General features: G+C 33.9%; 1 protein-coding gene across 14 annotated transcripts in view; it reads right to left on the reverse strand.

Moving 5' to 3' along the window:
- Nucleotides 1-15,080, reverse strand: part of MGAT4C (MGAT4 family member C) — a 926,873-nt gene that overhangs the window by 696,452 nt on the left and 215,341 nt on the right. For 2 of the 14 annotated variants that reach the window (XM_071218993.1, XM_071218994.1), the window contains exon 3: nt 3,948-4,062. The exons of the other annotated variants lie outside the window; for them this stretch is intronic. The gene's annotated coding sequence lies outside the window, so the exon portion shown is untranslated. The remainder of the gene's footprint in view (nt 1-3,947; nt 4,063-15,080) is intronic. 14 annotated transcript variants of the gene reach the window in all.

Here is a 15,080-nt window from a genome sequence, read left to right on the forward strand (position 1 = left end):
ACATCCTTGCCTAAATATATTATTAGATATTTAATTCTTTAGTTGTTAATACAAAGGAAAATTTTTTCTTGAATTCCTCCTCAGTTTGTCCAATACTTTTTATAGAAAACTACTATTATTTGTTAATTGATCTTGTACCCCACAACTTTGTTGATTTTTTTATTAGCTCTAGGCACTTTTTGTAGATTTTTTAGGATTTTCTATACATAGGATCATGTTATCTTCATATAGTTAAAGTTTTGACTTATTCCTTTCCAATTTGGATATTGTTGTTTTTTTTTATTTTTTATTTTTTTTCCTTGCATAACTGCTCTGGCCAGGACATCCAGCACAATGTTGAATAACAGTGGTGACAGTAGGCATCCTTGTCTTGTTCCAAATCTTAGAGCAAACATTTTCAGGCTTTCAACATTAAGTATGATGTTAGCTGTGGGTTTTTCATATACACCATTTAACATGTTGAGGAATTTTCTTTCTATTCTTATTTTTCTATGTGTTTTTAATACACTGGGTTATGTTAAAAACCTTTCCTTCATCAATTGATACCATGATCGTGTTTTTATTTTTCCTACTTCATTCCATCAATGTAGTGCATTACATAATTGATTTCCTTATGTTGAACCATACTTTCATAACTGGAATAAAACCTACTTGAACACGGTGTCATAATTCTTTAGTGCTTTTTGGTTTTGATTTGCAAGCATTTTGTTGAGGATTTTTTTCATCTCTATTCATAAAAGAAATTTATCTGTAATATTCTGCTAGTTTGATTAACTGGCTTTGGTATTAAGGTGTTTTTAGTCTAATGGAATAAGTTAGGTAGTGTTCCCTCTGTTGAATTTTTGGAAGAGTTCGAGCAGGATTGTATTAATTATTCTTAATGTGTTTGGTAGAATGCATCTGTGAAGACATCTGGTCTTGGGTTTTTCCTTTTTTGGGAGGTTTTGATGACTGATACAATCTCTTGTAATTGGTCAGTTGATATCTTCTCTTTTCTTTAAAGTCAGTGTAGCTTTTTCATGTATTTCAAGGGATTTGTTCATTTCACCTAAGTTGTCTACTTTTTGGTGTATGGCTGTTCATAGTATCATCTTAATTACATTTTTATTTCTGTGGGATTAAAGTAATGTCCCCACTCACATTTCCAATTTTATTTATTTATTTATTTATTTATTTATTGAATCTTCTTTCTTTATTTGTCAGTTTAGGTAAGGGTTTGTCAATTTTATTGATCTTTTCAAAGAACCAACTTAGGTTTTGGTAATGCTCTCTTGTGTTTTTATTCTCAATTTCATTTGTTTCTGCCCTAATCTTTGTTATTTCCCTACTTGATTTGGGTTTAATTTGCTCTTCTTTTTCTAGTTTCTCCAGGTGTACAGTTAGGTCTTTGATTTTAGTTCTTTCTTACTATATGCATTTAGGGCCGTAACATTTCCTCTCAGCACTGCCTTCACTGTATCCTGTAAGTTCTGATATGTTGTGTTCTCATTTTTTCATTTCAGGATATTTACTGATTTGCTTTGCAATTTTTACCTTGGCTAATTGTTTAATAGTGTATTGTTTAACTTCCATATAGTTGTACATTTTGCAGTTTGCATATTGAGGATATGGTGCTATTAATTTGCATTTACCATTTTAGTTACCTTTACTGAAGATCTTAATTTCTTCACACTACTCCAAGTTGCTAGCTCCTGCTTTTTCCTTTCACCCTGCAGAACTCCTTTTATTAAGTCTTGCATTGTTGGTCTTTTGTTGGTGAGCTCTCTTGCTTTGTCTGTGAATAATTTAAACTCACTCTCATTTTAGAAGGACAGTTATGCAAGATAAAGAATTTTTGACTATCAGTTTTCCCTTTTCATTACCTTAAATATATCATGCAACTGCATTCTCACTTCCATAGTTTATGATGAGAAAGCAGCACTTAGTTTTATTGAGTATCCCTTGTATAAGAGAAACCATTTTTCCTTTGCTGCATTCAGAATTCTCTCTTTATCTTTAGTATTTAACATTCTGATTAGTATGTGTCTCAAAATATGTCTATTACTATTTATTTTGCATGGAGTATGTTGTGTTTCTTGGGCATGCATATTTATGTCTTTCACAAATTTTGGGAAATTTTTGGCCATTATATCCTCAAATATTCTTTCTGCACATTCTCCCCTTTTTTTTCTCTCTTTCTGAAACACCCATAATGTGTATGTTTGTACACTTTACAAAACCCTGAGACACTGCTCAATTTTTTCCCCATTCTTCTACCTGTTTTTATTTTATTTTATTTGGATTGTCCTGACTTCTGGTTTACTGATTCTTTCTTCTGCCTGTTCACATATGCTGTTATAACCATCTAGTCTATTTGTAATCTACATTATTGTGACTTTCATCCTCATTTCTGTTTTGTTTCTTTCTAAATTTTTAAATTCTTCTTCATTCTCACAGATTGCCTTCTTAATATCATATATATAATATCATATATGTGTGTATATATATATGTATATATATATATTTCCCACTTCATCTCTTTGCAATGATTTAGGATATTTGTTTGAACTTCTTTGATTACTTGTTCCAAATTTTGTGTCTCCTCTGAAGGCTTAATTTCTTTCCTTCACTTGAGTCATATCTTCTTATTTCTTAGTATGACTTGTAATTTTTTGCTGAACTGTGGGCATCTGATTATTTTGATGTGTTAATGCTGAAGGCTGGTTTTTCTCTCTTGTTTAGGGTTTTATTGTTAACTGGCTTTGCATGAAGGCTCTTCTTTAACTCTTGATCTAACTTATTCTGGGCCTTTAGCACAATACATGTTTATTTGTTCCGATATTCTCAGATCTTCACCTTTGTCATGTCCTGCATATGTGGCACAATTTTTAAGATTGCTATTTTTGTGCAATTGTTTCACCACCAGGAGAAATCTTCCTTTCTTTCATTCCTTCTCTGGAAATCTTGATCTTTTCTGTTTTATTTTATGCTAAATTTTCTCCCCAGATCCTAATGTTAGTTTAAATTCTCTCCTTCTCTAGTATCCCAATCTAGTTTTCCAATCCAGGACCTCTCCTATCTCACAGCAGCTCAGTTTTCCCTCAACTTTTTTTTTTCCTTTGAGGCTTTTCTTCCTCCAGTTTTTTCTCTATGTGGGTAACTCATCCTGTGGACCTATATGGGTCTGTCCAGAAAGGTGGGCTAATCCAGAAAGTCCATTTTACATTTAGGTGGCCTAGTAAACATGACTAGATTGAGTGCACCTCTTGCCACACTTCTGCCATGGTCTCTCTCTCTTTTTTTTTTTTTTTTTCCCCTGGGACCTCTTTTGTATGTGGCACTCCTCAGTTGCTTATGTTCTGCCCTGCGCAGACATAGGCCCCTGTGCTTGAATATGCATTGGCTCCTAAGTCACTGCTTTCAGTGACTCTATATTCTTAATATCCAAGTAATTTTCTGCCCTTCACATATATATGATATTGTTCTTGCAATCCATGGACAATAAGGTTATTATAGCGTCCAAGATTTATTTATGACTTAAGCAATACTTGTTCCAAGGTACAGATGTCAAATAAGAAACATTGCTAAAAGATTTTTGGAAGTATTTTGACATAAAAAAGGCTTCAGAAATCACTGACCAGGTTGAAATTTTTTTCTCCAAAAACACCAATGAGTATATGTAAAACTAGCCTCATCATTTGTTCTCTTTGTAAAGCTGGTCAAAGATAGAAGGCAAATTGTTGTTCTTGAAAAAAATGATGTTAACTTGAAAGAAGTTGATACTGTAGAGTTATGGAATTTGATGCTGAGAAATAAACAACTACACCAATGTTCTACAGTATATGTAACACTGGTTTGAAGAAAATGAAAATGGAAATGATGACAGCTCTAAGGAACACACAGTCAAACTTTAGTATCATTTACTTTGAAGGAACTTATCAGTCATGCAGATACAATGTTAAACTTACTCAAATGTCAACCATAAGGTTAGAAGTCCTTTTTAAAATATGGCCTGCTTCTTCTTACTATCACAGTTCAAGTATTCCAGAAAGCAGACACCAAGAAAAAATAGGAGAAAAACATCTGTAAAAATTAAGGGGAAAGGGAGCAGGAGTAAGTGGATACATTCTTCAGGTCACAATGCAGATCTGACATTTATGAAAAGAAAGGAAGAAGGAAGGAAGAGAGCATAAAATGATTTTCAGATTGTAGCACATTTCTATGAAAACCTTAGCTATCTAATGGGAAGTCCCATAACAAAGATATCCTGTTAGAGGCATCCCACATGGATCAGAAATTGTCTCATTCTGGTTGTGCTCAGTCATTGGCCGTGAGCAGTCCTTGGGTGTGCAGCATGGGTGTGAACATGGTAATGGATCCTTTTACTAACCCAAATCTCACACTTCATCTTCTAGTAATACTAAAGAACTAGCATTTATCTGAATGTATGAATATTATACTACTTATTATTACTTCAGTTTTCATTTAATTTGGTTATTCTATTCTTCATAACTTGAATGCTCCCTTTTACTTTCATATTTCTCAAACTGGTTAAACCGCACACATTCTTAAAGCCTCAGCTTACCCATTAGTTCTCCCATGTAGCTGTACACCTTCTTCTGTTTTTCAAGGTAATTGGCATATTTTTATTTAATCCCTTAATTTTTAAGGTCTAAAACAATGACTGATTCTTTTATTTTAATGAACAGGAGTGATTTAAAATGGTAGACACACTGAACAACAACAAAATCAAGCATTTTTCCCCTTCAGATTGAAAAGCTTAATAATGAAGAAAATTCTACTCCTAAAAACCACTATCTTGTATTATAATTCTAAAAAGCTCTCATATAACTACAAAGACTGCTTCAATTAATGATCCCCTTTCCAGTCTAAAGTGCTTATCAAGTGAATTAGAAAAAAATGAATCAATGGCATTTGCATTCCTTTTATGATGACAAGACTGAACTTATTACTGTATGATTTGTATCTACGGTTCATTTTGCTCTAAGAGGATTATTACATAATCTTTTTGCCTGTAAATGATATATATGTTAATGATTTTACTTTCATAGTTGTATACTTAAATTAAAAGTCATTTGGGAATAAGTAAAGGCATTTTAATTAATGTATGAGTATGATTCTATCAATTTGTATGAAATCTCTGCCACCTACCACAATTGTCAATGACAGGAAAAATTAATTAGCAAAATGACTTATTAGCATAAAATAATTTAACATACATTTTTCTATGTATACTGCCTCTCACAATGTAATTACAAAAGAGAGTAAACTTGTATTTTTTTAACTATTTTCACCTTGAATATTTAACTTGCTTAGCTCAAATTTTGGATAAAAGGCAATAAACCTGGGAAGGAGGATATTGGGATTTACTTAATTAGGAAGCAAGAGATGCCCTGAAGCTATTGTGTACATGAAAGAATTTGGCCAAATATCCACTTTCTACAAGCAAGAAGAAGTCATATTTCACAGTTAAGATGAAATTGCATTGTTATTTCACAGCTGTCAAAAAGCATAGTCTTGAAATGTGATGTTTTAAAGTACACACTTTAAAAAAACTTTGTCAACTTTTTAAATAAGAATATTTCAGAGACCTGACAAATATTATAACAAGATTCACGTTAAATAGAAGGAGGTGAGTTGATAAAGTGTAGTTAATTAACATTTTTCCATTCAGGATAAAAATTATACCAATATTTGTTTGAAGGTCTTTGGTAACTTGAAACAAAGTTATGTTTTTATGATTTTCAACAGAATGAAAAATATCTGTATTCCCTATTCAATGTGTATTAGATAGACAGATAGATAGGTAGAAAGATTTAAAAAATCATATAAAGCAAAGTTTTAGCCTGTTAATGTGATACTTTTAGTGTATTTAATATTTTGAAAGCAAAATTATAAAATTCTAGATATTTAAATTAATGATTAAAAAAGTAAGAATTATTAATAACAAGAAATATATTTAAACATGGTAAGAAATTTTTATTTTATAGTTCTCACACTTAGTTTATACATAAAATGAAAAGATAGAAATACAACATAAAATGACATGAAATGAGATTGAAGAAAAACAGATACAAGAATAAAACATTGAATGGAAATCAAGCTGATTTTAGTATACAATATGTAAGCCATATTTTCCTTTCCAATTGCTAAAAATAGACTGTATATTTAGCTTTGAACTTTTTAATAGATAATATATAAAAGGTATAATTAAATAAAAATATACAGTGTCCATGATATAAAATCTAGATTATATGAAGCAGGGCAATATTTCCTGATTCTAAAATCTGTTAGAAATTGATCCAGTGGGTTTCAAGGGTGAAACCCACTCTGAAACACTCTGAAGTGAGTGGATCAAATCTTCCTCGGCATACCTAAAATAAATGTCATGTTTGTTTCAGATGGGTATTTCCTATAAAATCACTATAGGCTGGAGAACATTGCATTTTGTTCAATACATTAAAAATATCTTTTGACGGGCCAAAGGAAGGCATTTCAGTACTCTGCCCTCTGAAGCTCTGGTAAACATTGGGATAAAAGTCCTAATATATAAAGGGGTTACAGATGTACTCTTCAGGAGCTCTCTGTGAATTGCAACAGTTTAAAGTAATTGTTTTTGTTATAAATAGTTGTTATTTAGTTTTAAAATATGTAATAGCATGAGTCAACTTTAGATATACAATGTTGAGTAGAAAAAGCAAATAACAGAAAACTTCATAGAATTTGTTACCATTTTAAGCACCAATTCCTTAAAACCAAATAAAACTAACCAAGATATTTGTGAGTTCATAATTGTGGTAAAATTTTAAAATTAATTAGGAAAGGAAAACCAAAATATTCACCATAGTGTCCTCCTAGGACTGATTATTTGAAACATTATTAATGAGGTCCACAGACAGAGTCACCTATAAAGCTGATAAAGCCAATTTGCCATTGTTCCCTGCTTCTGCTGTTTCCTTCCAGGTACTTGAATTTAATTTGGTTTTGATAACTTTGTAATCTTTTTCTAAGAGGAGTTTCCCTAAATTTTATAAGCTTCATGATCATCAGAACCTGGAATCACAGGAACATTATATCTGTTTGGATGCTGTGTTTATTGATATTCATTTATTATTATTTTGATACATAAGATAGATTGAATGTATTCTCTTGTTTACAGCACATGTGCCAAATAAGAAAATTAAAAGAAATTGAATGTAAGCAGCATTATTTATATCTGGAGCATACATTTTATGTATTATTGAATGAGAATCATCCATATCCTTGGGCAGTCCTATGAGCAAAGAAAATAGTTTATATCCTCCAGAAGAGTAAAGCCTAACAGACATATATACAGAGAAAGATAAGTAAGCCATTTCCAATTAGGCTATTCCTCAAAAAATGCTTATGAGTCTGAAACAAAAACAGACTCTACTTTGGGGGGGAAAAAACTAAAGTACTTTACTCTATGGCTAAGGGCAATGAGGAGAGAATTATGAATACAGATGTATTATTTATCTATCACTGTAATAAAATGCCCTTGAATATAGAAGCTTTAAACTACACATATTTTAATTTCAGAATTTTGTGGGTCAAAATTCTGGGATCAGCTTGGCTGTTTGGTTCTGGCATAACATGTCTTACAAGGTTTCAGTCAAGTTGCAGCTGAATACGCAATTTCATCTGAAATCTTGACTGGGGTAGGGTCTTTTTCAAGCTCTCATGGCTTTTGGCAGTTGCCAAAAGATAGATTTCCAAATTCCTCAAGACTACTGACAGTCCTGAAAACATTCCTATTTTACTACCATAAAATGTATCCAATTTGTGAAGGAATTATTTACACTTAATACAATTCATACCCCAAGATGTAATTTTACAAAAGTATCAATAGGTAAGGTGTCTATAATGAGCAAATGTAGTTTACACAACCAGTTCCTTTTCACTAAGTCTAACATGGAGTATATATCACTGAAAACTAAAAGCTCATGTTGCACCAACTCCTTGAGGTGATGAAAATACTATGAATGGAAGTTTTCTAAATTTCAACTACTCATCTTCTACATCATTGTGCTGAAAACTATGATTTGGAAGAAATTATCTTTAATCTTTTAAATAGAGGGGAGCAGCATTCCCCAAAGTGTTTTCCAAAACAGTAATCCAATGAGATGTTCTGCTGTTTTGGGAAATAACAATTCTGGAGAAATCACATATTACATTATCAAATCCACAGCTCTGTGAAGTCTGGAGGGATGAAATTCTAACATTTGCCTAATTACATTTAGGGATTTAGGATCCCTGCATTTTATTTGTTTATTTATTTGAGAAATTGGGAGTTTACAAAACAATCATGAAAAACATACATAATTCTCATGTAACACCTCACCACCAACTCCTTACTTTGTTGTGGAATGTTTGTTACAAGTGATAAAAGAACATCAAAATATTACTATTAAATATAGTCCATAGCTTATATTAGGTGTGTTTTCCCATAAACCACCCTATTATGAATACTATGATTAGTATTGTACATTTGTTATAGTTCATGAAAGAATATTCTTATATTTGTAAACTGTGTTATATAGTCCCATGACTTCTATAGTCCATCCAATGTGTACACTCAATGCTTCTCTATTTCATCACTGTGATGTGCTGTCATCACTGCCGTTAATTTTAGAAAAGTTTTTATTTCCCCGCCAAAAATTTCATATGCTGTTATATCCCGCTATTGTTGATCCTTAACATTGATGTATTACCTTTGTAGCAGTTTGATATTGTTTATGAATTCCAAAAATAGATATTGGATTATGCTTGTGAACTGGTCTGTTTCCTCTGGGCAAAATTAGTTTGGATTGGATTCAGAGGTTTCCATTTTACTTGATTAAATAATGATTAAGGCTTTGATTGGGCCACATCAGCAGGACTTTGAGTCCCCATCCCCTTTGTAAGCAGGGACTAACAGAGAGAATGAATGGCAGAGGAGAAAGTTGGGGTATTTTGAATTGCAGCCCTGGGAAGTAAACCCACAAAAGAAGAACACAGAGCAATAAAGGAGGATCCATTAGACATGACATAGGCCCGAGAAGAGGGACGAACCATTCCTGATAGTCTACGGTTGGCTTTGTGGAGAAAGTAGAGTAGCTGAGCCCGGAGATAAACAAGTCCCAGGAGGCAGATGAGACCTACCCCAGCCTACAGCTGATATTGGAAAAAACTGGAACCATGGAGCCTTAAAAGGAAGAGGAAGGCTGAACCCTTGCAGGTGCCAGCTGCCATCTTGCTCCAACATGTGGCAACAGACTTTGGTGAGGGAATTTACACTTTATGGCCTGCTAACTGTAAGCTTCTAATCTGAATAAATGCCCCTTATAAATGCCAACGGATTTCTGGTATTTTGCATCAGCACCCCTTTGTCTGACTAATACACCTTCATTGTCATTTATGCAAAAAATATTGCATTGTTACTGGTAACTATAGTCCTTAATTACATTAGTTATATTTTCCCATGTATCACCATTTTCCTAAAACATTGCAATAGTGGCATAAATTTATTCTAAGTCACAAAAGAACATACTTGTATTTGTACTAGTCATCACTGATTTCATTATATTATACTTTTCCAAGATTACCCTCTAGCTTTATTTTATTTTAAATATATTTTTATCTATTTTTAAAAGATACTTAGATTACATAAAATGTTACATAAAAAATATAAGGGATTCCCATATGCCCCACTACCCACATCTCCCGCTTTTCCCCATATTAACAACTTCTTTCATTAGTGTGGTACATTCATTGCAATTGATGAACACGTTTTGGAGCATTGCCACTAAGCATGGATTATAGTTTACATTGTAGTTTACCCACTCTCACACTCAATTCTGTAGGTTATGGCAGGATATATAATAGCCTGTATCTGTCATTGCAATGTCATTCAGGACAATTCTAAGTCCTGAAAATGCCTCCATAGTACTCCTCTTTTTCCCTCTCCCTGCCTTCAGCACCTCCAATGGCCACTGTCTCCATATCAATGACAGAATTTCTTCCATTGCTAGAATCACAATAAATCTATAGTAGAATACCAGTAAGTCCACTCTAGTTCATATTTTATTTCCCAATCCTGAGGATTCTGACATGGTGATGCCCATTCCCACTCTAATTAAGAGGGGGCTTCAATCCCATATGGCTGAGGATGGGACTCTCTTGCTTGCTCTTGGTTCTTTGGTGTTGTGTTTGTCCATCCTCACTAACTTGGTAGTTTTCCTGGGTTAGTCCAATGAACTAAAGAGTAGGTATTGCAACCACTGAGGCTCAGGGCCCAGCTGGCACATGGATAACCCAGAGACTCAAGTCTCTTGGATGTACACATACCAACTCCAGCACCAACTATAGGTTCAAATAAAAGGTACAGAAGAGGTATGTGTAGAGAAAGTGCATCTCAGTCCAACTCTGTCATACTTGGGAGTAGAAACTCCAAAATAGGGCCCACTGGCAAGGCACCAAACTCCAGAGCGATCTGCCATGACTGTTCACTAGCTTTCTTTTTATAAAAATAATTATTTTTATTTTTAAAGAAGCTTTAGATTACATAAATGCTACATAAAAAAATATAAGGAATTCCCATATACCCCACTGACTCCCCCTCCCACACTTTCCCACATTAACAACATCCTTCATTAGTGTGCTACATTTTTTACAATTGATGAGCACATATTGAAGCATTGCTACTAACGATTGGACTACAAGTTACATTATAGTTTACACTCTGTTCTGCACAATTTTGTAGGTTATGACAAAATATACAATGGCCTGTGTCTGTCACTACAATGTCATACAGAACAAATCCAATGTCCCAAATATGCCCCCATATTACACCTATTCTTCCCTCTCCCATCCCTCAGAACCTCTGGTGGGCACTGTCTTTACATTAATGATGAGTTATTCCATTCCTAGAATAATTAGTCTATAGTAGAATAATAATAACTCTACTTTAGTCCATTATTCAATCTTGAGGATTTGAAGCCTTCATATCTTTTTATTTATTTATTTGTTTGTTTGTTTATTCTTCTTTATTTTCTTTTAAATGTTACATTAAAAAATATGAGGTCCCCATATACCCTCCAACCCCCCCACCCCAACCCTCCCACTTCAACAACCTCTTCCATCACTGCAGCACATCCACTGCACCTGGCGAATACATTCTGGAGCACTGCTGCACCACATGGACAGTGGTACACATTGTAATCCACACTCTGCCCCAGTCCACCCAGTGGGCCACAACAAGACCCACAATGTCCAGCATCCATCCCTGCAGCACCACCTAGGACAACTCCAAATCCTGAAAATGCCCCCTCACCATATCTCTTCTTCTCTCTCCTGACCATCAGCAGCACAGTGGCCACCCTCTCCACATCACTACTACAATTTCTTCCCTTATTAATCACAATAGTTCCCCCACAGAACACCAGTAAGTCCACTGTAATCCCTACTCTATTCCTCCATCTTGTGGACCCTGGGATGGTTATGTCCAGTCCCCCTCTACATCAAGCTCTAGCTTTCTTTATATTGGCATTTACAGCTCTTTAGGCCATAATCACAATCACTGTTTATGTGATTATGAATCACATATATCAGCAGGGTTAGTTATACCCCTGTAATGTATTACCATCAACTCTAACCATTTTGAAATATTTACAATCAAAATATAAAAAATTGTACATTCATTATGCATCAACTCCCCTTTCTCAACCCTCATTCTATCTTCTAGTAACCTACACTCTAGATAGTAACTCTTAAGTTTACTCAAATTTAGTTCATATTAGTCAGGCATAATAATATTAGTCTCTTTGTATCTGATTTGTTTCACTCAACATAATGTCCTCAAGGTTCATCCATGCTGTCATACACATCCTGATTTCATTTCTTCTTAAAACGTAATAGTATTCCATCATATGTACATAAATTATGTCATTTATTCATTCATTGGTTGATGGACACTTGGGTTTTTCCATCTTTTGGCATTGTGAATAATGCCACTATGATCATCAGTGTGCAAATGGCAGTTTGCATACGTACTTTCAGTACATCTGGAAATATCCCTAATAGAGGAATTGCCAGGTAATACAGAAGTTCTATTCAGCTTCTGGAGGAATTGCCAAACAGTCTTATACAGAGGCTGTGCAATTCTACTTTCCCACCAAAAATGAAGGCATGTTTTTATTTCTTCACATACTGTCCAGCACTTTTATATTTCTGAAATTTTTTTATAATGACCATTCTACAAAGTATGAAATAATATCTCATTTTCGTTTTGATTTGCATTTTCCGAATAGCTAGAGATATTAAACATCTTTTCATGTGCATTTTGGTCATTTGTTTTTCCTCTTTGGAAAAAATATCTATTTAAGTGTTTTTGCCAATTTTTAATTTGGTTGCTTGTATTTTAATCATTAACTTGTATGATCTCTTTATATAACTTCGTAATAAATCCCTTATAAGATAAGTGGCTTCCCAGTATTTTCTCCTATTGAGTAGACTGACTTCTCAACAAAGTCATTTGAAATGCAAAAGTAGATAATTTTGGGGAGATCTCATTTACTTTTTTTTTTTTAATTTTCTTGCTCATGTTTTGGGTTTAAAGTTTAAGAAACCATTACTTATCACAAGTTCTTAAATATGTTTCCCTTCATTTTTTTTCTGGGAGTTTTATTGTTCTAGCTTTTATATTTAGGTCTTTGATCTATTTTGAGCTAATTTTTGTATAAGGTGTAATATAGAGGTCTTCTTTCTTTCTTTTGGGTATGAATAACCAGATCTCTCAGCACCATTTGTTTAATAGACAATTCTTCCCTAGCTGGGTGAACTTGGCAGCCTTGTCAAAGACAGTTTGGCAATAGACATGAGAAGTCTATTTTTGATCTCTCATTTCAATTCCATTGGTCAATATATTTACCTTTATGCCAGTGCCATGCTGGGTTTTTTTGTTGTTGTTGTTGTTTTACCTCTATAGCTACTAAGTAATATGCTTTAAAGTCAGGAAAAGAGACTCGTCCATTTTCATTCTTCTTTAAGATATTTTCTGGCTATTTAAGGCCCCATACTCTTCCAAACACATTAAATAATTGGCTTTCCATTCCAGCAAGAATATTGGGATTACTTTGAATCTGTATATGAATTTAGGTAGAACTGACACCTTAAGTATAGTTAACCTTCCAGTCCATGAATGTGGAATACATTTATTTAGGTCTTCTTTGATTTTTTTAAAGTGTTTTGTAGTGTTTAGAATAAAGGTCCTTTGCATCCTTGGTTAAGATTATTCCTAAATATTTGATTATTTTAGTTGCTATTCTAAATGGAATTTTTTTCTTGACTTCATCTTCAGATTGCTAATTATTCTTGTATAGAAACACTACTGATTTCTGCATATTAATCTTGTATCCTGCCACTTTTCTGAATTTGTTTATAAGTTCTGTGACTTTGTTGCAGTTTTTGAGTCTTTCTAGGTATGGAATCATATCTGTGAACAGTGAAAGTTTTATTTCTTCCTTTCCAAATTGGGTGCCTTTTATTTATTTTCCTTGCTTAATTGCACGGGTTAGAACTTCTAGCACACTATCGAATAACACAGGTTATTGTGTGCATCCTTTTCTTGTTCCCGATCTCAATGGGAAAGCTTTCTGTCTTTTATGTTAGCTGTGGGCTTTTCATATATGTCTTATCATGTTGCAAAAGTTTCCTTCTACAACCATCTTTCAGAGTGTTTTTAACAAGAAAGTATGTTGTATTTTCTCAAATGCCTTTTCTGCCTCAATTGATATGATTGCAATTTTTCTTCTTAGATTTCTTTTTTTTTTTGCTTTTTAAAATGTTTTTTTTTGTTTCTCTCCCCTTCTCCCCACACCCACCCCTGCCAGTTGTCTGTTTTCTGTGTCCATTCATTATGTGTTCTTCTGTGACTACTTCTATCCTTATCATTGGCACCAAGAATCTGTGTTTCTTTTTGTTGCGTCATCTTGTTGTGTCAGATTTCCATGTGTGCGGCGCCATTCTTGGGCAGGTTGCACTTTCTTTCGCGCTGGGCAGCTCTCCTTACGGGATACACTCCTTGCGCATGGGGCTTCTCTATACATGGGGGACACCCCTGCGTGGCACGGCACTCCTTGCACGCATCAACACTGCACATGGGCCAGCTCCACACGGGTCAAGGAGGCCCAGGGTTTGAACAGCGGACCTCCCATGTGGTAGGCAGACGCCCTATCCATTGGGCCAAGTCTGCTTCTTCTTCTTAGATTTCTTAATGCAATATTGCAGTGAGTTTCTTGAGTAGAGCCACCGAACATACCTAGGATAAAATCCACTGGATCATGATGTATAATGCTTTTAATGTGTTGTTGGATTTCATTAGTGAATATTTTGTTGAGAACTTTTACACCTGTATTCATTAGAGGAATAGGTCTGTGATAATCTTTTTTTAATAGTATCTTTATCAGGCTTTGGTATTAGGGTGATGATAGGTTTATAGAATAAGTTCAGTAGCAGTTCTTCCTATTTCAATTTTTTGGAAGAGTTTGAGCAAGGTTGATATTAAATCTTCTTTGAATGATTGGTAGAATTTTCCTTTGAAACCATTTTTCATGGGCTTTTCCTTTCTGGAAGCTTTTTGGTGACTGTTTCAATCTCTTTACTTGTGTTTGGTTTGTTGAGTCTTCTATTCTTCTTCAGTCAATGTAGGCTATTCAAGTGTTTCTAAGAATTTGCCCATTTCATACACATTGTCTCGTTTGTTGGCATACAGTTGTTCACAGTACCCTGTTATGATCACATTTATTTCCTTGGGGTCAGTAATAATGTCCCTTCTCTCATTTATGATTTTATTTATTTGCATTTTCTTTTTTTTCTTTGTCACTCTAGTTAAGGGTTTTTCAATTTTTTTGATCTGCTCAAGAACCAACTTTTGGTTTTGTTGATTCTCTCTATTGTTTTGTTGTAGTTGTTGTTATTCTCAATTTCATTTATTTCTGCCCTAATCTTTGTTATTTCTTTTCTTCTGCTTGTTTTGGGATTAGGTTTCTGTTCTTTTCCTAGTATCTCTAGTTGTGTAGTTA

The sequence above is a fragment of the Dasypus novemcinctus genome, chromosome 12 (assembly GCF_030445035.2).
Source record: "Dasypus novemcinctus isolate mDasNov1 chromosome 12, mDasNov1.1.hap2, whole genome shotgun sequence".
NCBI lineage: Eukaryota > Metazoa > Chordata > Mammalia > Cingulata > Dasypodidae > Dasypus > Dasypus novemcinctus.